Source organism: Bufo bufo, chromosome 1 (assembly GCF_905171765.1).
Source record: "Bufo bufo chromosome 1, aBufBuf1.1, whole genome shotgun sequence".
NCBI lineage: Eukaryota > Metazoa > Chordata > Amphibia > Anura > Bufonidae > Bufo > Bufo bufo.
In genome coordinates, this window is record NC_053389.1 from 522,173,508 (window position 1) to 522,201,291 (window position 27,784).

At 41.2% G+C, this 27,784-nt stretch overlaps 1 protein-coding gene across 1 annotated transcript in view; it reads left to right on the forward strand.

The window, feature by feature from the left end:
* Positions 1–27,784, forward strand: part of KCND2 (potassium voltage-gated channel subfamily D member 2) — a 532,200-nt gene that overhangs the window by 161,472 nt on the left and 342,944 nt on the right. The gene's annotated exons all lie outside the window — the stretch shown is intronic.

A 27,784-nucleotide genomic window follows, 5' to 3' on the forward strand; every position in this document is an offset into this window, starting at 1 on the left:
CAGGATAAATATTCCTTCCTTGTAGTTTGGAGGGTGTACGGACGGTCAGTGGTACTCGTCCCTACAGGGCATGGGAAAGTGTCCCCAAAAATACCCTCGTCTCACCGCAAAATGCAAAGAGTGCGGAGATACGGCATGATGCGCCATATCGCTTTTTAAATCCGGCGCCTCGGGCAATTACCACCCCCCTTTTTCCGCCTACTCACCGCTGTGGCACGCATGTGGAACACACGCTGTTACTGTGCGCTCCGTTTCCACCGGAAGCTGGCGTCACATGATGATTTGGGCTGCCAGAAGCTCCGTGCGTTCGTGTCTGTGCGTCCCATGTTGCCAGGCAACCGGATGACGTCCAGACACTGCACGCTCGCATGCCATCTCCAATGCTGGACGGCAGATTTATTTAATACAATCATTTAATATGAATTTGTTTGGCAGGTTTCTCATCAGTACATATATCCTCACAAGGTTTGTTGTGGGATGCAGATGGAAGGGATATGAAAAACAGATAGTTATAACAATACATCCATTAGACCATTCTGGATTACGTCATCAGTGGCTACTCAGATAAAACAAGTAAAGCTCTGCTGCTCGTTGAGGCCATTGGGGTATACAGTTTTCAAATAGAAATTCCATCTTGCCTCTCATTGAAGCATTCTCTTATTCCAATCTCCACATCTCAGTGGTGGTTTCACTTTTTCTATGCCCATAAAGGAGAGGCACCTCGAGTCCCCACCATGTTCAGTCCTTACATGGCGCGAGACAGAGGTGTCCCTACAATTATGAATGTCGCCTATATGTTCCCCGATCCTCCTTCTTAGTTCCCTCTTTGTTTTGCCAATATATTCCTTATTGCAGGAGCATGTGATTTTATAAACAACTCCTGTAGTCTTGCAGTTAATCAGATCTCTAATGACATACGTTTTACCCGTATTACTGCTCCTAAAGGATTTTCCACATTGCATGTACTTGCAGGCTACGCATCCACTACATCTGTAATTGCCATGGATTCCTCTTTCCAGCCAAGTTTTAGGTGCTGGTATTGGTGAAAAATGACTATTCACCGCCCAGTCACGTACACTTTTACCCTTCCTATATCCTATATGTTATGCTTGGACGTTCTTTTATAGTCGCACAGAGGTCAGGATCCATTCTAAGTACATGCCAATGTTTCGCATTTATTTATCTTATGCCAGTAGAGGCCTCATTGAATGTACTAATCAGGCGTATTTCTTGCGCCTTTGTTAGAGAAACATTGTCACTAGTTGTTATCTTTCTTTGGGGGGGGGGTAAGAAGAGAGGGGCGGTCACGGGCCTTTGCAGCCTGATAAGCCAGTGTTAATGTACCAATAGGGTAACCCCGATCCATGAATCTCTTTTTCAAGGTAGCTGCTTGTTTTTGAAATTCTGCGTCTTTGGAGCAATTCCTCCTTATCCTTAAATACTGACCCCGAGGGATTCCCCTCCCGAGGGGGAAAGGATGACCGCTGTCCCACCTCCGGAGGGAATTCGTCGAGGTCGGCTTGCGGAAAATTGTTGTCTCAAGACTTCCGTCTTGATTTTTGGTAATGAGAATATCCAAAAAAGGCAACTGTGTCTCGTCACACTCTGAAGTGAAACGTAAACCAGTCTGATTCCTATTGAGACCGATTGCCCATTCGGAAAAGGACTTTGGACAGCCCCTCCAGATGAGCAGCACGTCATCAATATAATGTGCCCATATCTGGATATTTTGGGCTTCTAGCATTGTCTCATCACGAAAGACAAGAGTATTTTCCCATCAGCCCAGGAGCAAATTTGCGTAAGATGGGGCACATGAACACCCCATCGCGGTGCCCCTGAGCTGGTGGTAAAACTTGCCATTGAAGAGGAAATAATTCCTCTTAAGTACAAACTCAAGTAACTGTAAAACCAGGCTGTTATGTGCCACAAATTGGCATCCGCTTGTGGATAAAAAAAATGTGCCACTGCATGTAGGCCCCATTCATGTGGGATTGATGAATTCAGGGCTTCAACATCAATGCTGCCTAGTATGCACCCATCCTCTAGTTGTATACCCTCTAGCTGTTTTAGGAGGTCTCCCGTGTCCCTAACGTACGAGGGAAGTGATTGTACAAAGGGTGATAGAATTTTATCTACATAAATTCCCACATTTTGGCTCAAACTATTTATGCCTGATACTATCGGACGCCCTTTGAGTGGGTCGTACCCCTTATGTACTTTGGGGAGGCAGTAGTATGATGCTATCTGTGGGTGCTACGGGAGGAGAAAGTCATATTCACTCTAATTGATACATTTATTGTTTTTTGCTGTGTTTAATATAGTTCTTGTTTATACTTCACCGTGGGGTCCCCCTCCAATATTTCATAGCAGTCACGTGGGGCCAGAAGTTTTTCACACATTATTTTATAATTATCTGTGTCCATGATGACAGTGTTTCCCCCCTTGTCGGATGGCTTAATAGTTATACTCATCTTTTGTGCAAGGCTTTCTAATGCCTGTGATTCCTCCTGTGTACAGTTTGGGGGGGGGGGGGGGGGCAGAGTATAAATGTGTTGACTCCAGTTCGGTGCTCACTAGGTTCAAGAATACATCAATACAGTTTGTATCAGTTGTTGGTGGGGTTTTTGTACTCCTATTTTTTTAAAGTGTGAAGGGGCCCTCCCCAGGTGCAATTTCATGTGGGGCCACTAGACTCTGCAGAAGTCTCACATCCGCTACCATATTGGTTGGGACCTTAGTTTCCGGACGAATAAGTTAATGTCAACTATAGTTCTAAAGAGGTTGAACCTTGGTGTAGGTACAAATGAGAGCCCCCTTTCCAGGATGCTAGTTTCAAATTGAGTTAAGGGATGAGAGGACAGATTGATTATTTCTGGGCCTGTACTGAGGTTCTATTTGAAAACTGTATACCCAATGGCCTCAACGAGCAGCAGAGCTTTACCTGTTTTATCTGAGTAGCCACTGATGACGTAATCCAGAATGGTCTAATGGATGTATTGTTATAACTATCTGTTTTTCATATCCCTTCCATCTGCATCCTACAACTAACCTTGTGAGGATATATGTACTGATGAGAAACCTGCCAAACAAATTCATATTAAATGATTGTATTGAATAAATCTGCCGTCCGGCATTGAAGATGGCATGCGAGCGTGCAGTGTCTGGACGTCATCCGGTTGCCTGGCAACATGGGACGCACAGACACAGACGCACGGAGCTTCCGGCAGCCCCAATGATCATGTGACGCCAGCTTCCGGTGGAAACGGAGCACACAGTAACAGCGTGTGTTCCACATGCGTGCCACAGCGGTGAGTAGGCGGAAAAAGGGGGGTGGTAATTGCCCGAGGCGCCGGATTTAAAAGGCGATATGGCGCATCATGCCGTAGCTCTGCACTCTTTGCATTTTGCGGTGAGACGAGGGTATTTTTGGGGACACTTTCCCATACCCTTTAGGGACGAGTACCACTGACCGTCCGTACACCCTCCAAACTACAAGGAAGGAATATTTATCCTGAAGTAGTAAGTAGAGGATACATACTAAATAGCTACTTTTGAATGTCTATATGATTAAGTATACTTAGTGATCGCTGTCTCTTTGCATGTCCTTTTCTGTTTTTTGTAGAAACCCTTTGACTTCAGTAAGCCCCTGATGAGTTCCAACTCTATGGAATGAAACATGGCATGTAGGGCTATTTAGTAAAGGCTTTACAGGGACTAGGCCCCATTATAAGGACAGGTTCCTTATGTGGTCGGCTCTGTCGGGGCGGGTGCTCTGTGTTGGTGAGGCAGGTCAATGAGGATAGCCCCTTAATCACCTATACAGGGAGGGCTTTAGACCAGGGCACAATAGGAGTGTCCATACCGCCATACCCACAGAAGCACTGGTCACCAGTGTCCTATTGCTATACCAGGGCACTGACGCCACCCACTGTTTGCTGATCGTGTGTCTACAGAAAGGGGGAAGATCCACCCATAATTATCCTACTGCGGCCCCAGATGGTGGCAATATACAGTACAGACCAAAAGTTTGGACACACCTTCTCATTCAAAGAGTTTTCTTTATTTTCATGACTATGAAGGCATCAAAACTATGAATTAACACATGTGGAATTATATACATAACAAACAAGTGTGAAACAACTGAAAATATGTAATATTCTAGGTTCTTCAAAGTAGCCACCTTTTGCTTTGATTACTGCTTTGCACACTCTTGGCATTCTCTTGATGAGCTTCAAGAGGTAGTCCCCTGAAATGGTCTTCCAACAGTCTTGAAGGAGTTCCCAGAGATGCTTAGCACTTGTTGGCCCTTTTGCCTTCACTCTGCGGTCCAGCTCACCCCAAACCATCTCGATTGGGTTCAGGTCCGGTGACTGTGGAGGCCAGGTCATCTGGCGCAGCACCCCATCACTCTCCTTCATGGTCAAATAGCCCTTACTTTCAAAGTTTTCCCAATTTTTCAGCTAACTGACTGACCTTCATTTCTTAAAGTAATGATGGCCACTCGTTTTTCTTTACTTAGCTGCTTTTTTTCTTGCCATAATACAAATTCTAACAGTCTATTCAGTAGGACTATCAGCTGTGTATCCACCTGACTTCTCCTCAACGCAACTGATGGTCCCAACCCCATTTATAAGGCAAGAAATCCCACTTATTAAACCTGACAGGGCACACCTGTGAAGTGAAAACCATTTCAGGGGACTACCTCTTGAAGCTCATCAAGAGAATGCCAAAAGTGTGCAAAGCAGTAATCAAAGCAAAAGGTGGCTACTTTGAAGAACCTAGAATATGACATATTTTCAGTTGTTTCACACTTGTTTGTTATGTATATAATTCCACATGTGTTAATTCATAGTTTTGATGCCTTCAGTGTGAATCTACAATTTTCATAGTCATGAAAATAAAGAAAACTCTTTGAATGAGAAGGTGTGTCCAAACTTTTGGTCTGTACTGTATGTGTATACACTCACCTAAAGAATTATTAGGAACACCATACTAATACGGTGTTGGACCCCCTTTTGCCTTCAGAACTGCCTTAATTCTACGTGGCATTGATTCAACAAGGTGCTGATAGCATTCTTTAGAAATGTTGGCCCATATTGATAGGATAGCATCTTGCAGTTGATGGAGATTTAAGGGATGAAGCATCCAGGGCACGAAGCTCCCGTTCCACCACATCCTAAAGATGCTCTATTGGGTTGAGATCTGGTGACTGTGGGGGCCATTTTAGTACAGTGAACTCATTGTCATGTTCAAGAAACCAATTTGAAATGATTTGAGCTTTGTGACATGGTGCATTATCCTGCTGGAAGTAGCCATCAGAGGATGGATAAATGTTCTCATTCTGCTTACGCCAAATTCGGACTCTACCATTTGAATGTCTCAACAGAAATCGAGACTCATCAGACCAGGCAACATTTTTCCAGTCTTCAACAGTCCAATTTTGGTGAGCTCGTGCAAATTGTAGCCTCTTTTTCCTATTTGTAGTGGAGAGGAGTGGTACCCGGTGGGGTCTTCTGCTGTTGTAGCCCATCCGCCTCAAGGTTCTGCATGTTGTGGCTTCACAAATGCTTTGCTGCATTCCTCGGTTGTAACGAGTGGTTATTTCAGTCAACGTTGCTCTTCTATCAGCTTGAATCAGTCGGCCCATTCTCCTCTGACCTCTAGCATCCACAAGGCATTTTTGCCCACAGGACTGCCGCATACTGGATGTTTTTCCCTTTTCACACCATTCTTTGTAAACCCTAGAAATGGTTGTGCGTGAAAATCCCAGTAACTGAGCAGATTGTGAAATACTCAGACCGGCCCGTCTGGCACCAACAACCATGCCACGCTCAAAATTGCTTAAATCACCTTTCTTTCCCATTCTGACATTCAGTTTGGAGTTCAGGAGATTGTCTTGACCAGGACCACCCCCCTAAATGCATTGAAGCAACTGCCATGTGATTGGTTGACTAGATAATTGCATTAATGAGAAATAGAACAGGTGTTCCTAATAATTCTTTAGGTGAGTGTATATATGTATGTTTTTGTTTCGTCCCACTGTAACCACCTATGCTTTTAGCGATTTATTAGTAAAAGTTATATTTTATATGCCCAGTCCACAAGTGGAATTAAGTTAATTTGAGGTGTGATGTATATCTCTGCACATACACACCGAGTGCATAGAGGTATTTTTTGTAGGGATCGACCGATATTGATTTTTTAGGGCCGATACCGATACCGATAATTTGTGAACTTTCAGGCCGATAGCCGATAATTTATACCGATATTCTGGGAATTTTCATTTTTGAGAAAAAAAAAATTCCTACACAAATCTGCTGAAAATTAATATGTTTATTGTTAATGTGTATTTTTTTTGTTTATTGTTAATGTGTATTTTTTTTTTTATAAATCTTTTTCATTTATACTTAATATTTTTGTGTTTTTTTTTTTACTAACTTTTAACCCCCTTAGGGACTAGAACCTTTGTCCTATTCCCCCTGATAGATCTCTATCAGGGTGAATAGGATCTCACACTGTCCCTGCTGCTCTGTGCATAGTGCACACAGCAGCATGGAGCTGAACATGGCAGCCAGGGCTTCAATAGCTTCCTGGCTGCCATGGTAACCGATCGGAGCCCCAGGCTTACACAGCTGGGGCTCCGATCGGAGGAGCAGGGGAGAGGGGATCCTGTGGCCACTGCCACCAATGATTAATACTGGGTGGGTGGGGGGGGGGGGCGCACTGCGCCACCAATGTTTTTACTATTGGCCGGGATTGGGATGGGGGTGGGGGGCGCACTGCGCCACCAATGATTAATACTGGGGGACTTGGGGGGGGCGCACTGCGCCACCAATGAAGATAAGTCTCTCGATCATTCATATACAGGAGGCGGGAGCTGGCTGCAGAATCACATAGCCGGCTCCCGACCTCTATCAGCGGTAGCTGCGATCCGCGGCACCTGAGGAGTTAACTACCGCGGACCGCAGCTATTGCTCATAGAGGTCGGGAGCCGGCTATGTGATTCTGCAGCCAGCTCCCGCCTCCTGTATATGAATGAATGAGAGGCTTATCTTCATTGGTGGCGCAGCGGCCACAGCCCCTCCCCTCCTCTTATGTTCTATCCCCTCATTGGCGGCAGCGGCAGCAGCAGCACAGGGGGAGGAGACACTGCTTCCTTCTCCCCTGTGCTGCGGAGGGAACACAGAGAGCGCTGAGAGCAGCGCAATCTGTGTTCCCAATACGTTATCGGTATATCGGCAAAATAGATGCCGATACCGATAACGTTCAAAATCCTCAATATCGGCCGATAATATCGGCCAAACCGATAATCGGTCGATCCCTAATTTTTTGTATGTAAATGTATGGAGATCCCGCTCCGTACAGTGTTAGAATGTATTGACTCTCATGAGCCGAAGACTTCTTGTAATAACTTCGGGAATTAATTATTACTGTAAAAAAAACTTGGTACCGAACTCGGGAACCACTAGGAACCGAACCAGAGTTCGGTACCATGGTTTTTCAGAGTAATAATGAATTCCCGAATTTATGACACAAAGTCTCGCCAGACTTCACAAAGTAATAACTTAGAATAGAACTTCGTTCTATTACTGTACAGAGTAGGATCTCCGTAAAGTATTAGAACAAAGTTTTTAGCAAATCGACTTCAGATGTACCATTCAAAGTCGATTCGCTCATCCCTACTGTGCAGGATAAATTATATTTTATCATTTTGGTCAGTACAGATGTGGCATTACTAAATATGTTTTTTTTTTTTTTTTAGAATAGCATTTTTTCATGGAAATGGTGTATGTTTTAATCTGAAGATTTTTTTTAAATAACGCTATTTAATTCTTTATTTTACACTTATTAGTCCCACAAGGGTGCTTCGGCTGATCTGGGTCGCTAGATCAGGAGAACAGCTACCCAAAGACAAAGAGCTCCTGTACAAGAGACCCGTTCAGATCTTAGACCAGGCCACCATAAAAAGGCAGGGGCCTAGAATAAGGACCTTTTAAATGACCACTGTAAAAAAAAAAATCATATCAGCAGCCATTAAGGGGTTGAATCTTGAGATTTATTTTATGGATTGTTTATTGCTGTGTAGGCAAACAATTTGCCATGAGGACTGGAATATAATCATATGACGCCTAAGACTTAGATATTTTTTTTATCACTTACTACAAAACGTCTCACTGAAATCAGTGTCCATAAAAATGTATATAGTTTAAATCTAACCTCAAAGTCACTGTAGTTGCTAGAGATTTCTATATGCTAGGCATTCAGAACGATTTTGAAAGGTAGTAGCTACTTTTTTTCACCCATAAAGTTGTATAAAAAAAAATCACTTAGAAATCTCTTAATAATCACATGTTAAGGTTTGGATTACTTTAACGGAATATATCATGCTACAGAAAGTCTATAGACCTAGCCCCAGCTGTTAAGAAAATACTGGAAATTATTTCTGTTAACTCTTATATGCCACTTTTTAGCATATTAAAGTTGCAGAGTTTGTGGCAAAATCTGCCACTTTTCCCTGCTCATGCCACTTTTCCAGAGTGCAGAGAAAAGGAGCAGTGCTGTGGGTGGGGAAGTGGGCAGGCCCGACTCATTTATAATTTTCCATGCCGTTTTTTGGCGTGGAAAATGGCTTAAATCTACGCCAGCAAGGGAGCTTGTGTACATTTAAATGCTATGCACACCTTCGGATGCTATTTTATTTTTATTTTTTGTATGATTGCATTTTACTCATTTTGGGTTAAAAAAAATGTATTAAAAATATTCAGCTGTGTGAATCTTACTTTATAATAATTTTGGCTGGATCACATTATTAACATATATTCCTTTATTATAACATTATAAAATTAACACATTTAAAACTTGTATTAAAATATAGCTATATTGCATTCACCGTCCCCTTAGATGCCGGTTTGCGGAGCTCACAAATATTAAAGTCAGATACAAATTTTCACAGCAATAGCAATTAACAGGTAAATCCTTGGAGGTTGTTCACACTACTCGGTGTGGTTTTATTGTTGTTAACCAGGAACCAGGATTAATCCTTGGAGGTTGTTCACACTACTGGGTGTGGTTTTAAGTGTTCAGTCTTTAGTTTAATCCTCAGTGTTACACCTCCTGTGGAAGTGGTAATTGTTTCAACCTTAAATGTTCTTTTATGCGACAATGTTGATATCCTTTATATACTTAATGTTTCTTTTGTTGTATCTAATTGTACTAGTGTCAGCTCGATGTTCAAGCTGTGCTCCCAATTAGTTCTAAGCTCTATATCGGCAAGTGTGTTGAATCTCCACAGCTGCACTCAGGATCTACTATGTAAATAGAGGTTAATTCACACTGTTGAGCATCAGTTTAGTCCTGAAGCATGTAATATATTGTTTTAAAGAAATAGTTGGGGGTCAGTTAGGGAATGAACACTATAATAAATGGTGTAAATTAGCCAAGAGATCGCGCTTCAGCGTGTCCCACCCAGTCTAGAGTCTCCTCTGTGTGCCTCCTGCTCCCTGTAGTTCCACAGGGCAGATAGATCACGCCTCAACAATCTCCAGTCTCCTCTCTGAGTCTCCTGTACGCTCTGGTTCCAGGGAGTAGCTGGCCAAGTTAGTTTCACGCATGCGCCTTTGATGTACCCAGACGCCTGTCTCTCCTGTCTTTAGGCTCATGCACACAACCGTATAGCTTTTTTTAGTGTTTTGCGGTCTGTTTTTTATGTATCCGTTGTTCCGTTTTTTGTTCCCTTTCCGTTTTTCCGTTCCGTTTTTCCGTATGCCATATACATTATACAGTAATTACATTAAAATAATTGGGCTGGGCATAACATTTTCAATAGATGGTTCTGCAAAACGGAACGGATACGGATGCATTTCCGTATGTGTTCCATTTTTTTTGCGGACCCATTGACTTGAATGTACCAAGCATGATTTGCGGACAAGAATAGGACATGTTCTATCTTTTCACGGTACGGAAATACTGAAACGGAATGCACACGGAGACACTTCAGTATTTTTTGCTGAACCATTGAAATGAATGGTTCAGTATATGTTCCACATACTGAACTCAAAAAACGTCCAGTATACTGAACGCAAAATACTGTCATGTGCATGAGCCCTTTGAGTGTAATATTGCAGGTAAATGCAGTGATGAATTAAATATTGATCAATAGATGTGTAGATGTGTCTGGCTATGTTCACCAGACGCGTTTCGGAACACTAGGTTCCTTCCTCAGTGGCTTTCTTATTATGGTATGAGGACCCTTTCTTTTCCTTTTTATAGATAAGGATAGTGTATATAAAACCTGGACCAAACTGCAGTCACTATACAGATAATACAATTGCTGTGGTGTGCACACAGCGGATTTTTGTTTCAATGTGATAGTGTATATTTAAGTGAAGCTTTTATTAGTATCCGCAGCATGCAATTATATATTTGATCCAAATATTAGAAATGTACATAATAAACTTTAGAGTAAAGAATAAAAATAACAAAGTAAAAAATGAAAACAAAATCAATGACTTCCTTTCTTGACTGATAATAGGGGATAAGGGGAAAGGGACAGAGTGTGTCAACCCCTGGTATCGACACCACTGTGTCACCTGTCCCTACATCCCTGTTGTATAAAGCAAAAAAAGAAAAATCTCAATTTCTGCATCTAACTCCAAAGGTGCCAAAGACCCAAATTCAAATATCTTCTTGGACTCATTCCTGGACATCATTGCCAATAAATCTCCTCCTCTCCAGTCTTTAACTGACTGGATCACCATGAATTTTAATTCACTCAGATCTCACCCATGGTGTTGTAACGAGGGGTCGGCGACGTATGCTTCCTTCGCAGCGCCGCCAGCACCCTGCACAAAGAGAGGGTCAAGAACGCAGCCTGCGTCCTTGTCTTCATGGCAGCAGGCGAGCAGCAGAGGAGCTGAGCGCCGATAATGATGATCGGTGCTCAGCTGTGTTGGGCTGTGTACTGTGAGTCACATGATGCTGGCCACGTCATGTGACTCACTAGCCAGGGCTATTTAAACAGGCAGCCTGCTGGCCACAGGTTGCCTGTGATTGGTCTTATTTCATTCACCAGCATGTCGTCTGTTAGTGTTTGTTGTGTTTTGACCTCGGCTCCGTATTTTGACCTCGCTACCTCCTGCATTTGATGTGACCTCTTGGTTTTGACCCCGGTGTGAGTTTGACTTGATCTTGCTTTTCACTTTTGTATTGTTGTTCCTCCTGGCTCCTGACCTCCGCTCGTATTGACTTTGATATTTGATTAACCCCTCAGGGCCTGCCTGTCACTTTGTTTGTTGTTTTCTCCTTTACTGTATTCATAACTTTAAGGCCCTGCACGTACTCAGATTAGGGACCGTCGTCAAGTTGTACACCGTTGCCTAGGTCGGACTGTGCAAGTAGGCAGGGACAGAGGTGAGGGTGGAGCTCAGGGCGGCACACACTCCTCTCGTACATGAGAGGTGTATCTTAAAATTATTAGACAGGATATGTTTATAATATCCTTTTTTTATGTTGCTAATGTGTTTGGCTGTTATAGTTTTCAATGCTCTCCCTGTACATCCAATATATTGATTTGAGTATGAATACACTATTAAATAGATAACTGCCTCGCTGTGACATGTGAGAGTCTCTTTGATTTCCCGTTCAAATCCATTGGTTGTTGATTTTACCTTTGAGGCTTTCCTTGGAAAATTTGTTGTCTGGCAGTTTTGACATAGCACACATCTATAGAAGCCTTTAAGTGATGGCCATGGGGCCACTATAGATCTATGTGTGTGGGGCGATTTGTAAACCCAAATTAGGTGCTCTACTTCATCTTCTTGCAGTAGATGCCAATATTTCTGTATTATTCCTGAGATTGCCCTATACTGTAAATTAAAGGGCAATAGTTTTAGTGAGTCATCGTTCTTATCTGCTCTCTATCTTTCACCTGAAAAAGGTGGACCTATCCATACTTCTTATTTTATTAAGAGACTCTTCTAATATATAATTAGGATATTGCTTGTCCACAAATTAGGTCCTCAAAATTATTCCTGTTTGGTGCGATTCCTTTTTAGTCTTCTAAATTGACTCTCTGGTACATTGAGCACCTACCTAGGTAGGTGGAAGCTCATATTCAAGATTTTTAGCTACTGATTTCTGAAAAGTGCTGCAGATAAAGGCATTCTCTTTTATTTCCATCTTCAGATCTAAAAACTCCACCATTTGTCCGCTAATGTTGGGTACAAATGTTAGATTTAGTTTATTACAATTAATCTCTTGTATAAACTGTGCCAATTCTGATTCGGTTTTGTCCCAAATTAAAGAAATTCATCAATATACAGGACCAGGTCCTCCCCCAGCCTAGGTGTGGCCACCTCCTGTTCCCATGCTGCCATTAAGAAGTTGACATAGCTGGGGCAAACCATGTACCCATGGAGGTCCCGGTCGTTTGTAAATAATAATTAGACTTAAAATAAAAATAATTATGGGACAGCACAAATTTTATGCCCTCCAGAATAAACTGAATTTGTTCTGGCTTTGTGTTTTCTGTCTGATTTAAAATAGGGGAAACTGCTTGTATACCTTGATTGTGATTATTGCTGGTATATAAGGAGCTGATGTTCATGGTTGCCAATATCTATTGGCAAACCATAAGGTAAGTTTTCAAGTAACGTAACTACTTCTTTGTCTTTTAGATGGGAAGGGGTGTCTCTGACAAAGGATTATAGAAATCTGTCTAAATATTGGGACAGATTTGATGTTAATGACCCTATGCCAGAGACAATTGGTCTTGAGAGGGTCCTTATGCACTTTAGGGATGCAATAAAATACAGGCAATCTCTTATGTAATTTCTTACAGGTAATCTCTTAGGTGTCCCAAATATAAAGTCAAACTCTGATTTATTATGTATATCCTTCTGAAGGGCCCCCTCAAACATATGAATCAATTCCTCCAAGTACGATTCTTTCGAATACCTATCTAATAGTAGATACCAGTTTTTATCTGACAGTTGTCTCCTGCATTCCTCTTCTAATTTATTTGTATTGAGAATCACTATTGCCCCGCCTTTTTCATGAGGGTGAATGGTGATATAATGATTCTGTTTTTATGGCCTTTATTTCCTCACTAAACAAATATTTTTTTCTTTATTATAATTAGTTATTTTTAATTTCCTTATATCTGCCTCCACTCCACCCCTTAAGGCCACAATCGCATTCTCTATTTGTTGTCTAGGGTATTTCTTAATTTCACATAAACATGCTGATTGTTATTGTTTTCTTGCTCTCAGTTATAGGATTTAAAAAAAAAACTGCTACATAATTTTATGCAACATAATTTTGTGATATATTTTTCTATTCCTATATATTAATGAAATTTATGGAAGGCTGCATTGGGGGCAAATTTTAGGTCTTTATTAAGCAAATTAGTTTGATCCTTAGTGTAACTGAACTTAAATTGATCACATTATCCCCTATATTTTCCCTATTTTCTGTTTCTGGCTTTCGGGTTCTACCTCCTCTCGTTTTCTCTTTTTCAGGTAAGGTCGGTTTGGAACAGTGGTGGTTGATGTAGTTTCACTACTGTAGTGACACTATTGGGTATAAGTGCTCCTGTTTGTGGCTGTGTTGTGTTGTACTGTGTTAATACCATTGGTTTGAAGTGTACTTTCACTTTGTGCCGGTCATCTAATAACCCTTATCTCTAAATTACTAAAAGGTCATAAACACTTATGTAAGCCACATTCTTATCAGTAAGATAAGAATTGAGCTGTAATTAGTGTTCAGAAGGTCAAAGATCATAGATAAGGAGTCTTCAGCTGAGCTGCCTGATGGAACAGAGAGAAAAGTCGGATCCTGCTACTAGAAAAACTCAGCCCTGTACAGAGAAAATGGCTCCACATTTTTAATAAAGACCAATTGAAAAAAAGATTTTTTGCTCAAAATGAGTACAATGCAATCATAAAAAAATTGCCCCCAAAGATGTACATAGCCTTTAAGTCTGTCACATGGCCTGCTGGAGTAAGCACCAAACTTATGTAGAGCGCCTCTACATAACTTTCGTGCCTCCTCCAGCAGTGCAGAAGAACTTAAGACCACTGTGGAAAACACCGGTATAAATTTATAAATGTGCTCTATAATTAATATAATTGGAGGTATACTTTGAACATAGCTATGTTATGTTAAAGGTGCATAATAAATGTGTTTATTTCACTTAGTTATAGAGCCATACCCAGACATTTACAGTGCAAGGGTTGCCAGGCTTCCTAGTGCCACATGAGGCAAACTCATTCTTTGTTTGAATTAAGGGAATCTATAGGGAAGGGCTTTTGCGCTGTTGGACAGGCTGCTAGGGTGCTAAACATGATGCCACCTTGTCAATTCTCTCCCTGATTTATGCCTAGGCTAGAATATGCAGTGCATACCAACGCATAGTAAAATATTAACATGTATTGTTATAAAGCGCCTACGTAACACTTGATGTTAAGAAATTCATTAATTAATCTAATTAGGACATGTGTAATTTAATAAAGTAAGCATCAGTGATGTAAACTTTTATCTGAGAAAAGTGGAGAGATGAGTGTGTGATGAGTAGTTGAGGCATGAGATTAGCATGTCATTTTCACTGCTCCCAGGTTGGTCATTTAGGTAATACACCAGAAAATGTTATTAGCAAAGAACAGTTTAATCTTCTTTACATTTCAAACTGAATACCCCACAGCATATGTCATGTTTCTAAAAGAGTAAAAGTGTTCAAGCAAACAAAAAAAAATCAATATCTATCCTCAGAATGTAAAGCTGGTAGGTAGAGTATGTACCACAAATGGTCAATAAAGATAGGTAGAATGAAATGCTCCTTCAGTCTGGTGAAAATTGCATTTTCCTGCACACAGCTCATTTCAGCAAACAATTTCTTTTCATATAAAATAGGTGTAATAAAGAACAATTTCATGTTATTCCTGATGTTATTTGGAAATCCACATCATGTGGCATGAACATGATATGATTGCAAAATTCCAGACATATTTTTTTCATTGTCTTGTGTAATTGTTTTTTACCTCCTCGTTTGTTTTATCATTATTATTATTATTAGGCGTGAGCTACACATAGGCTCACCAAATTACCTCATGCCATTCTTTATTCCACGGAAAGTTATATCTGGACTGCGTGACAAATATTTTCAAGCTGTGTCCAAGAAATAAGCACATTGCATTCACATATAAATTGTCACTGTTATTGTGGCTGACTTATCAAAACTAGTGCAGGGACAAGGTGGAAAAGTTGCTCCTAGCAAATTTCAGATTGGGAAACTACATATATAATTCATATTGCCTATCCAACAACCATCATTATAATCCATATATAGTTTACTCCATATATTCTTTTATGATTCTACAGGAAGGAGATCAAAATGCAGGGTAGTCATAAATTATGGCCATGTTATTGGAGGAAAAGCTGTTGCCATGGAGTCCATGGGGAAAAAATGGTCCATATTTGAAATCCCCAAACTCGAGGTGTATAATCATACAGACAGTATCATATTGTATGGCAGAAGATTTTTAAAAAATGCATATAAACTGTCCAACAGGAAGAAGTAAAATTCTATAAAAATAACACACTTCATTTTTATTTATGAAATACAGAAGAGGTAAGATTAGAATGCCTTTAAAACATTTAGTTTTTTGCTTTCCTAAATCGTAGACTGCAGAAAACCAAATCGAAGAAAAATGTATAAAACCACAAAAAATGGAAGAAAGAAAGGAAGAGACAGGCAGAATAACTAACTTTGTTTGGCATATTATGGCATAGTTATGTAAGGAGTAGATTGTTATCTCCCCTCCTCAGTGACCTATTACCACCCTGAACCCTTTTTTTTTTTATTGTAAATGTATGCAAAATATGGGCATGGTCCATGTAGCTTCTGCATCTTTTGCTGACTCCAATTTGTCCGTGGTCTGCATTTTACGGGCAAGCATAGGACGTTCTATCCATTTGTGGAACAGACATACGGATGGGGAAAGCCCACGGATCATCCATGTGCTTTCCACATCCATATATCTGTTCTGCAAAAAGATAGAATATGTCCGCAAAATACGTACCACGGACCAATTGAAGTCAATGGGTCTTAAAAAATATACGGTCAGCAGACAGACCACTTCTGTATTTTGCATTTGTGTACATGAGGCCTTAGCCCCAGAAATGGAAAACCTTTTCTAAATTTGTAAAATAAAATTGCTTTATACTCACCAAGTACTTTATGCAAATAACTTGACTCGCCTCAGTGCTCGCATAATGTTTGATGGCACACAGACAGAGCTGCTAGATCTTGCTAGCTATCATGAGATCTCATTAGTGCCAAATCACATGCTTATCACTGAAACAATTAGCCTTTTTTTTAAATTAAAATATACTTTTTAATATATACAGTATATCTAAAAGAACAAACTCCAGTACAACACAAACAATATTTACCAAGGTACTGTGCAATATCATTTGTGACCACTGTTTACCATAGAGAGGAAAGCGCGTTTCGCTGTCTCTTCCTACCCCTTGAGGAAGCAACAGCGAAACTCGCGTTGGGGCCTGGACTACACTGGTCTATATACAAATGGCAGTTGATTGTTCCTTGGTTACTCTCTCCCTTATGCACTTTATATACCTGTTTAGTGAGATTCTCTCTTGCAGGTAGCCTGGGAGTGTTTGGGATTATCTGCAATTATTTATTGACAAAGTTTATGTAGTCCTTGTTTTTTGTCCTGTGTCTGTATAGCCACATATACATGTATTTTATTATATTTGGTAATTGTGCAATAAACTCGTTTTCTACGGTTAGTAGCTGTGTAGTGTAATTTTAGGGGTTATCTGCTTTGCAGCTACCTCACAGCCATTACTTTAGGGCCAGTGCTCTTATATTGGTGTTGTATCTCTATGTGGCAGTTTGCCTTCCTTCTGGAGAAGAACTATTTTGCATATTTTGAAAGCCTCCCTACCTTGTGCTGAATCTCCACACCAAAATACCTTTGGTAAGACTGTACCCATAGACTTCACTTTATGCAATTTCTGGTTGTGTTAACATTGTGAACATTCCTCCTGTGAGATCAGTCAAATAACACTCCAGAAGGTGTAAGCATTTCAGTGTCATACATATTAACGTATCCTGTCAGCTGTAATCAAATGACATTTCAATGAGCTTGCGTGATTTGATTAAAATATTTAGGTACAATGAAGACGCCTTCATCAGTCTAGAGATAAAAATGTTATCAAATATAGCTGTGAATAATTTTTAATAGGATATGGGAATTTGGAGAAGGACTTGTAAAGATTCTAACACACATTTAAAGACAAATTGACAGCTTATTCAATTCATTTGCAAATATTACGCAGAAAAGCAAAATTTCAGGAACTGGCATTTTTCAGTCCTTTATATTTCGAGGCTATCAGCAGAAACACTGATGATGAATATGGAAATAAGACCTCATCACCCCTTTGGTTAAAATGATGCTTCATGGTTTTGATGATCAGTGCAGTTATGTTAATCAGGATCCTTTTCTCATATCAAGCATTCTTTTATTCCAGTAATATAATATTTTAACAATGCGTACATGGTGAGCTTCTCAATGAATTATTTAAGCCGTTTCTGAGTTCCGTGACATCTTCACACATGTGAAATATTTAGTTTATGTATTATTCGTCCTTTTAAACAGAAGAGTTGTGTCGTAAGCAGTATTTCTAACATGCAGCTTGCCCTACATACATTTATTTTCCGTATAATTCATTTATGTTGACTTATTTGCATTCTGCATGGATCGCATAGCAAGCATTTTAATTGAAATTAATGCTTGCCTTATACACATAGAGTGGGCCTTGATATCTCGGCTATGCCCCTAATTCACCATGGTCAAGGGGAGAACACAATTCTATTGTCAGATATACAAAAGACCAGCTCCTTGAAATCAGTCCTGTAAGGGAGCCTCTGGCACTTTTTTTCCTCCAGAGTAGGACCGGAACACTTGAGGGAAAATGAGGATGGAATTCATTACATAGTTTCTTATGGGGTCAGTTTTGTGTCAGGTGGCAGCATTTGTGATGCCAACTCAGTCTGAGCTAGATAGAGAAACACTACATGCAACTTTTCTTCTGTACAGCTATTTACACCCAAAAAAGAAAACCTGGATCAACACAAATGGCACACCCTATGGCGCCAGTGACCTCTGTGTCGAGAAAATATTCAAGAAGGAGCAGTTACTAATATCTCTATGCCACTATTCTGTAAAAAAAAGTCACAAATTAAGGTATACGCCATAGGTGCACAATAATTTGCGACTTTTGAAGCTTCTTACCACTTTTCTAAATTGGCGATAAAAGTGAAGGGGCTTAGCAGGAGGGGCGAGGCTTAGCGTGGCCAGCCAGATTAACTATAACTTACACCAGCAACTAACGTAAGGTATCACTGAAACATACGCCAGGCCTTGTCTGGCATAGACTTCAGTTGCAGGCATACCGACTGCCAGAGGTGCACCTAATTTATTAAAAGGCATCTGCCTCCTCATTTCGGCACAGAGGGATCAAGACTGGCGTGTGGCAAAGCCAGTCTTAATATTCGTCCCTCAATATGTTATGCTGCTTTTTCTATTCTGGCTTGGGGTACATTTTATGAAACATTGAAGTTTCATCTAGACTTTTTTTTTTTGTAGTGATCGCATTTTCCCCTGCAGACTATGACTGATTTAACAAACACATATATCAGACAGTTGTTAATCAAATTTGAATGTTTTATATACATCCAGCCCAAAAAAAAAGTTCTCTGTGCTGTGAATCCTTATGTGCAGTCTTTCTCTTGTAAGCTTGGATGTTAGGCCTCTTTCACACGAGCAGTACGGCATCTCTCAGGGTTTGTTCATGAAAAAAGTTCAGTCAGTTTTGTCTGTGATTACGTTCAGTGTTTCAGTTTTTTCTGTTTGTTTGCAATCAGTTTTTGATGTGTTTTTCATGTGTCTGAAAAAAACTGAAGAATGACATCCTACATCTCCTATCAACCATCAGTGAAAAACGCATTGCATCCGTTTTTCACTGAAGCCCCATTCACTTGCATGCAACCAGAGCTGTGTGAAAAACACAGAATATAGAACATGCTGCGATTTTTCCTGAATGCAGAAATGATGCTCATGTGCACAGACTCATTAACATAGTAACATAGTTTGTAAGTCTGTCCACCCAGTTCAGCCTGTTATCCTGTATACATTAACAGCAGGTGCGGGGAGGAGGAGCTGGCAGTTTGTGAGTATTGAGGACTCCAGTGCTGGTGCCCACCTTACTGATAACTAAAACATCTCCAGATCAGACCAGGCTTTGTTTTCAGACAATCAGATCCGCAACATCCGGCACTCCAACTGTTCTGAAATCCGGCACTCCGGCACTCCAACTGTTCTGAAACTGCAACTCCCAGAATCCTCCTTTCGCTTCTATGGTAGCTACAAAAACAGCCGCGTAAGTGAGCCTGCCAGGAGTTGTAGTTTCACAGCAGCTGGAGTGCCAAAGGTTGCTGATCCTAGTAAATAATACGATACAGAATTTACTCTATAATTCAAGTGCTTCATATTATAAGTACAACACACCACTTACCGGGGAAGTGAATACTATTGACTGTCTCGAGAGATGGCTCTTGTCAAGGGATGGGATATATTAGGCAGAATGTGAATAGACAGTTCTTGAAGTTGATATGTTGAAAGCCAGAAAAATAAACAAGTTTAAAGGATCTGAGCAACTTTGACAGGGGCCAAATTGTGATAGCTAGATGACTAAGTTTGAAGATCTGCAAATCAGCAGTTCTTGTGGAGTATTCCCAGTATGTAGTGAAAAGCACCTGCCAAAAATGGTCTAAGGAAGAAGAATTGCTGCACCAGCAACAGGATCATGGATACCCAAGGCTCATAAATATACATGGTGAGTGAAGGTTAGTGATTTATTCCAGCAGTCATGTTGATCACAGGCTCCGGGTGAACTTAGACTGGTAGGGGACTAGGTGGGAACTGGTATGGGAACAGCAGGGTAATGGCAAGGTGAGAATTACTCCTTTTGTTATATTTGACCATTATAAACAGTTTGTAAAAATTGTATTTGGTTAAACAAACCCTTTAACCCCTTCCCGACCTATAACGTACTACTATGTCATGGGAACCACTGCGTTCCCGCAATTTGACGTAATAGTACGTCATGGTGATCGCGCGGGCTCATGGAGCGGTGCGCGTGCGATCACTGCAGGGGCCCGGCAGTCACTGGTAGCCAAGCCCCTGCTGTATCCGCCGGCCTATGCCGGAGGATTACGCTGGTTTGTGTTGGGTGAGTGATCGCATCGAGTCCCCGCGCTGCTGTGGCGGGGACCTGATGCGTGAGAAGGCAGCCCGATGCCGTGCAGAGGCTGCCCAATGCCTTGCACGGCATCGGGTACTGCCTTCTACAGGTGCCAAGGAGATCCAGCCTCAGGCTGGGTCTCCTAGGCAACCTGTTAGTGTATGACTCAGTGTAGTACAAGAACAGGCAATGCATTACAATACAGATGTATTGTAATGTATTGCAGAGGGGATCAGACCCCCAAAGTGAACATCAGAAATAAAGTAAAGAAAAAAAAGTAAAAAAAAAAGTGTTTTTAATAAAATTAATAAAGTAATAAAATTACTAAAGAAAAATAGAAAATTAAAAAAAAAAAACGCCCCTTCCCCCTTATTTTATAATAAAACAACTGAAAAAACAAACAAAACCCACACATATTAGGTATCGCCGCGTCCGTAATGACCAGCTCTATAAAAATATCACATGATCCACCCTGTCCGATAAACATCATAAAAAAATTTATAAAATAAAAACGGTGTAAAAAAAGCCATTTTTGTCACCTTACATAACAAAAAGTGCAACACCAAGTGAGCGATTTTTGCTTCAAAACAGCTATTATTGTGCTAAAGTGAAAAAAAAATTCAAGTATAAATATTAGGTATCGCCACATCCGTAACAACCAGCTCTATAAAAATATCACATGATCTAATCCCTCAGGTAAACGCTGTAAAAATAAATAAATAAAAACTGCGCCAAAACAACAAATTTTTTGGTCACCTTGCCCCATAAAGTGTAATAATGAATGATCAAAAAATCATATGTACCCGTAATTGGTACCAATAAAAACGTCAACTCCTCCTGCAAAAAATGCGCCCCTGCACAAGACGATCGGCATAAAAATAAATAGGGCGTTCAGAAAATGGAGATACAAATACCTAATTTTTGTTTTCAAAAATGCTTTATGTAAAACTGAAACAAACATCATAGAAAGTAGACATATTTGATATCATTGTGTCCGTAACAACCTGCTCTATAAAAATAGCGCATGATCTAACCTGAATGTTGTTAAAAATAAAAGCGGTGCCAAAACATCAATTTTTTTTGTTACCTTGCCTCACAAAAAACGTAATATAGAGCAATTAAAAATCATATGTACCCCAAAATAGTACCAATAAAACTGGCACCTTATCCCTGTGGTCACTTTTTTGAGTTTCTACTGTAGGGGTGCATCAGGGGGGCTTCAAATGGGACATGGCATCTAAAAACCAGTTCAGCTAAAGCTGCCTTCCTAAAACCATATGGCGTTCCTTTCCTACTGCGCCCTGCCGTGTGCCCGTACAGCAGTTTACGAGGTGTTTCTGTAAATCGCAGAATCATAGTAATAAATATTGAGTTTTATTTGGCTGTTAACCCATGCTTTGCTACTGTAAAAAATGGATTAAAATTTAAAATCTGCCAAAAAGGTGAAATTATGAAATTTCATCTCCATTTTCCATTAATTCTTGTGGAACACCTAAAGGGTTAACAAAGTTTGTAAAATCAGTTTTGTATACCTTGAGGGGTGTAGTTTCTAAAGTGGGGTAATTTTTGGGTGGTTTCTATTATGTAAGCCCCACAAAGTGACTTGTCCTGAAAAGTGGGTTTTTGAAGTTTTCCGAAAGATTTCAAGATTTGCTTCCAAACTTCTAAGCCTTCTAACGTCCCAAAAAATTAAAATGGCATTTTCAAAATGATCCAAACATGAAGTAGACAAATGGGGAATGTGAAGTAATTACTATTTTTGTAGGTATTATTATCTATTATAAAAGTAGAGAAATAGACATTTGGAAATTTGCTATTTTTTTATGAATAAAAATGATATTTTTTTTAATCATTTTTACCACTGTCATGAAGTACGATATGTGACGAGAAAACAATCTCAGACTGGCCTGGATAAGTTAAATAGTTTTAAAGTTATTACCACATAAAGTGACACATGTCAAATTTACCAAAAATGGCCTGGGCAGGAAGGTGAAAACAGGCCCGGGGTTGAAGGGGTTAAAAATGAACTTTTTCTAACCTCTTGATGCCAAATTCCACAGAAAACTTGTGAAGTCCATGTCTTGCCAGGTCGGAGACTTAATAGCTGTACAAGATAGATTTAAAGTTAACCTGTCAATTGATATCTGCTTCCCTATCTAAATAGCAAAGTATGACCGATGGAGAGAAGATGAGCTAGGTGGTATGCACGTTTTTATGATTTCTTTCAAACTGAATCCTAATAGGACTCCTAGGAGAGACAACAAGAGTCCTGGTTACCCTGCCTGCACTCAGTCATTTACAGTTCTCTCGGTAGAATTAGTTAATTGGTCTTCATCTTAAGACTGCCATGGTTTCCTCAGCTTCTGAAGCAACCTAGGACAGAGCTATACACAGACTTTTTGACAAAACTAATGAATGAGCAACTGGTGACCAACTTACAAGCTTCAGCAGCAACTTTCAGATGGGTTGAAACCTGTTTTCTGTCTCCATTTCATTCTTATAATGTGTATCACATGATAGATATAGGAAAATCTTCCTGAAATTGTACGTGCATTCATCTTTATATACTCCTATATATTGTTGTGCTGCAAAAAGTTTGTGTGTAGCCCCAGGCCATGTGCAGCAGCCAACCAAGTCTATCAAGTACTATACTTCTGTCACTGAGACAGAACATGTCCACAAGTAGAAGCAAATTAGAGACTTGCTAAGTTATCCTGTGGTGTTAAACATCTTAAATCTAAGGGGAGTTTTTATTTATTTCTGCTATACGTGTTCATATTGCGCAGTAGCTGTCACTTTGTGAGTCGCATTCATGTATTAAATATGCAAGTATACCTAAGCTTTACAGATTCCAGCACTACATTTTATGACAGTCCCTCAATATGCAGCACCTACTCCAGGCCACGTTCTTGACTTGGGTGTGAATGTATAATATTTAATACATTTTATTCATAGAAATTATGCTGACTGATCCTTTTTCCTTACAAATATGTTAGCCCTATGTTAACTACCATTAAAGGACTATAATAAAAAAAATATCTGTGGTGGAGGAAGCAGAACATATTATTCCACATAAATTTGATCTTGTATAGGTTATGATTTTGAATTAACCAGCAGGGACATTCTGGGACCCTGAACATACCCGCAGGTATCTATTAGAATAAAGGACATTTTCTGAATGCACTTTGATTATTACGGTTTTAGTGCTTTTTTTGTGTGTTTCCAGCAGGTGGGAGGCTTGTGAGTGTAGAGAGATCCTTTAACCTTGCAGTTGATGGTTTGTTTAATGAAACAGAATTGAGGGTTTTTTCATGTAGACATTCACTGAAACTAACAGATATAGCTTGGTATCTATTTATCTGGCACTTTCTCTAATGTCTCTATCAGTTAAAAGCTGGTCTAGTTTCATGAATATTATAAATGCCCTGAGCGCATATGTTTCATTTAACCTTAAATAACATACTTATGTGCATTACTAAGGCTAGTTTCACACTAGCAGCAAAGAACTCCGGCAGGCTGTTCCGGCGGGTGAACAGTCTGTCGGACCCGTGCTGCCCCTAGTGCACGCGTGCCCCTAGACTACTTCTCCGGCCCCATTGACTATAATGGGGGCAGGGCGGAGTTCCAGCGGCAGCACGGCAAACATGCCGAGAGGCTGCTGGAATAAAACTACGACATGCCAGAATTCCTTGCCGCTAGTGTGAAAGTACCCTTAGTGTTGACCTGAAGTTAAAGGGGTTGTCTCACTCCAGCAAGTGGCATTTATCATGTAGAGAAGGTTAATACAAGGCACTTACTAATGTATGGTGATTGTCCATATTGCTTCCTTTGCTGGCTGGATTTCTTTTTCCATCTCATTATACACTGCTCGTTTCCATTGTTATGCCCACCCTGCAGAAAAGAATTCCGAATACATTCCCCGAAATTTTGCGTGACTTCGGGTATAACGAGTTTTGTCTCCGCAGACAGGTCTCCGTACAGCATTAAAAAAGTGTTTAAACAAATCAAATTCGAAACTATGATCCAAAGCTCAATTCGCTCAAGCCTCAAGACATCAGGATGTCTTCAGTTCAGTCTTTTTGACTGATCAGGCTTTTCAGAAAACCGTAGCATGTTGTATTTTTACCTCCGGCCAAAAATCCTGAACACTTTGACTGAACGCCGACCTTTTTCCCATTGAATTGCATTAACGCCGGATCCGTCGCCATGTGTTCCGTCAAACCGGATCCGGCTTTTGCATGTTAAACCCAAAAAATGTAAAAAAAAAGTTAAAGTCCCTCAATGGCGGATCCGTTTTTTCCAATGCATTTTTTCATTGTGATCAAAATCCTGATCAGGATTCAAATGTAATCCGTTTTCACACGTTTTTCCGGATCCGGCGGGCAGTTCCGGTGTCTGAATTGAACGCCGGATTCAAACAACGCTAGTGTGAAAGTAGCCCTAAACGTAGCTTTTAATAAAAAAAAATGCTTAAAATAAGGTCCCACTAGACATACAAACTAAAATACTAAAAATATATACACGTGAATAAAAGTGAGATACTTTTGTCATGCATAAATGGGAAGGGTGAGCATTGAGTCAGCTTTTTGGGGGGGGGGGGGGGTTTACACCACCACAAGTGTGGCTACTCACTTTTTTGTGGTTAGGTAAACAGCGGTAGAGCCAAGTGTTGCGCATATGAAGTATCAGGTTCTATTTCAGGTCACCAGTTAAAGTCAGGTAGCCTCAGAATCAAGGTAGTGATTAGTGTTGAGCGAACCCGAACTGTATAGTTTGGGTCCATACCGAACTTTACGATTTTTGGGAACCCAGAAAAGTTCGGGTTCGGTGTTCGGGCATTTAATAAAGCTTGTTGAAAGGCTGCAGGGCCTGTGTGCCCTTAGAAGCCATCACAGCCATGCCTACTAATGGCATGGCTGTGATTGGCCGTGCATCATGTGACCCAGCCTCTATATAAGCTGGATCAGTAGCACCGCCCATCAGCTCTCAGTAGTGAAGGGACAGAAAGCAGGCAGCTGAAGTGAGGGACAGTGCGATTTTTTTTACACCATCTTTGCACCCCTGACACAGAAAGCTAATCATAAATCTGGCTGTTAATTTTGTGGGTGACCTACAGTGATTTTTTTTTTTGTGGGTGCACATGCAACATTGTACTTTGTACCCCTGACACACAAATATAATAGTTAATCCGTCTGTTAGTTAGGTGCATGTCATATACCTATTTATTGCTTGAAGTACACCTGCACTGCATACGTGACAGATAAAATAATATAATTAATCCGTCTCTTAGTTAGGTGCACGTCATATACCCATTTATTGCGTGAAGTACACCTGCACTGCATACGTGACAGATAAAATAATATAATTAATCCGTCTCTTAGTTAGGTGCACGTCATATACCCATTTATTGCGTGAAGTACACCTGCACTGCATACATGACAGGGAAATTGATATAGTTAATCCGTCTATTACAGGCATGCTCAACCTGCGGCCCTCCAGCTGTTGCAAAACTACAACTCCCAGCATTCTAAGACAGCCTACAGCTATCAACCTACAGCAGGGCATTGTGGGAGTTGTAGTTTTACAACAGCTGGAGGGCCGAAGGATGAGAATGCCTGGTCTGTTAGTTAGGTGCACGTCATATACCCATTTATTGCGTGAAGTACACCTTCACTGCATACGTGACAGGGAAATTGATATAGTTAATCCGTCTGTTAGTTAGGTGCATGTCATATACCCATTTATTGCGTGACGTACACCTGCACTGCATACGTGACGGGGAAATTGATATAGTTAATCCGTCTGTTATGTGCACGTCATATACCCATTTATTGCGTGAAATACTCCTGCACTCCATACGTGACAGGGAAATTGATATAGTTAATCCGTCTGTTAGGTGTACTTCACGCAATAAATGGGTATATGACGTGCACCTAACTAACAGACGGATTAACTATATCAATTTCCCTGTCACGTATGCAGTGTCACATATGCAGGATGTGGACATGGGAGGACCACCGCAGCACATCTCTGATGATAACAAAACACAGGTGCCACGGCTTTCTGCAGTGTGCAGACCAGCAAGGATGGCAGGAGTGAAGACTATGTGGAGGATGATGAGGTCCTAGACCCCACATGGAATCAAGGTCATGCGAGTGACGTGTGCAGTTCGGAGGAAGAGGTGGTGGTCCCACAGCACTAGCCGCACAGCAAAAGAGGGAGCAGTGTGCAAAAGCACAGTGGCCGTCCCCTAGCCAGTACGCCTGCTACTGCCCACCGCACCCAGGGACTGTGCACACCAAAGCCAGCTCCAAGGAGTTCCCTGGTGTGGCAGTTCTTCAGACAATGTGCTGATGACAAAACACGAGTGGTTTGCACGCTGTGCAATCAGACCCTGAAGCGAGGAATAAACGTTCTAAACCTGAGTACCACCTGCATGACCAGGCATCTAAATGCAAAACACGAGCTGCAGTGGAGTAAACACCTCAAAAACCACAAAAGATCTCAGGCTCCTCCTGGTCCCTCTTCTGCTGCAGTCTTGGCCTCGTCTTCCCCCTCTGGAGTGAAAGTGGCACCTGCCACCCCGCAAACAGAGGATGTGGCAGCAACGCCACCATGTCCGTCACCAACCATCTCCACAATGTTCAGCGTTCAGCTGTCCATCTCCCAAACACTGGAGAGAAAGAGGAAGTACCCCCCTACCCATCCGCGATCCCTGGCCCTAAATGCCAGCATTTCAAAATTCCTGGCCTTTGAAATGCTGTCATTCCATCTGGTGGAGACTTTTAAAAACTTATGGCGGTGGCTGTCCCACAGTACGTGGTTCCCAGTCGCCACTACTTTTCTAGGCGAGCCACCACCGCCCTGCACAACCAAGTGGCAGACAAAATTAGCTGTGCACTGCGCAACGCCATCTATGGCAAGGTCCACATAACCACCGATAGATGGACCAATAAGCATGGCGCATGTCCTTCCACCACCGAGGATTGCAGGACGTTTCTCTTTGCCTCCTGTTGCCTCATTCTCCTACTCCGCTTCCTCCTCTACCACCTCCTCATTTGGTCAGCATAACACCTTCACCACCAACTTCAGCACAGCCAGGGGGAAACGACAGCAGGCTGTTTTGAAACTCATCTGTTTGGGGGGGAAAAAACCCACACCGCGCAGGAGCTGAGGACGGGCCTTGAACAACAGACCGATGAGTGGTTGGTGCCACTGAGCCTCAAGCCCAGCCTGGTGTGCAATAATGGGCGAAATCTCATAGCAGCTCTGGGCCTAGCCAGTTTGACACACATCCCTTGCCTGGCGCATGTGCTGAATTTGGTGAGGTTCCTGAAAATTTACCCCAATATGTCAGAGTTGCTGCAGGAAGTGCGGTCAATCTGTGCGCGCTTTCGGCGTTCTCACCTTGCTGCTGCTCGCCTATCTGCGCTGCAGCGTAACTTCAGCCTTCCCA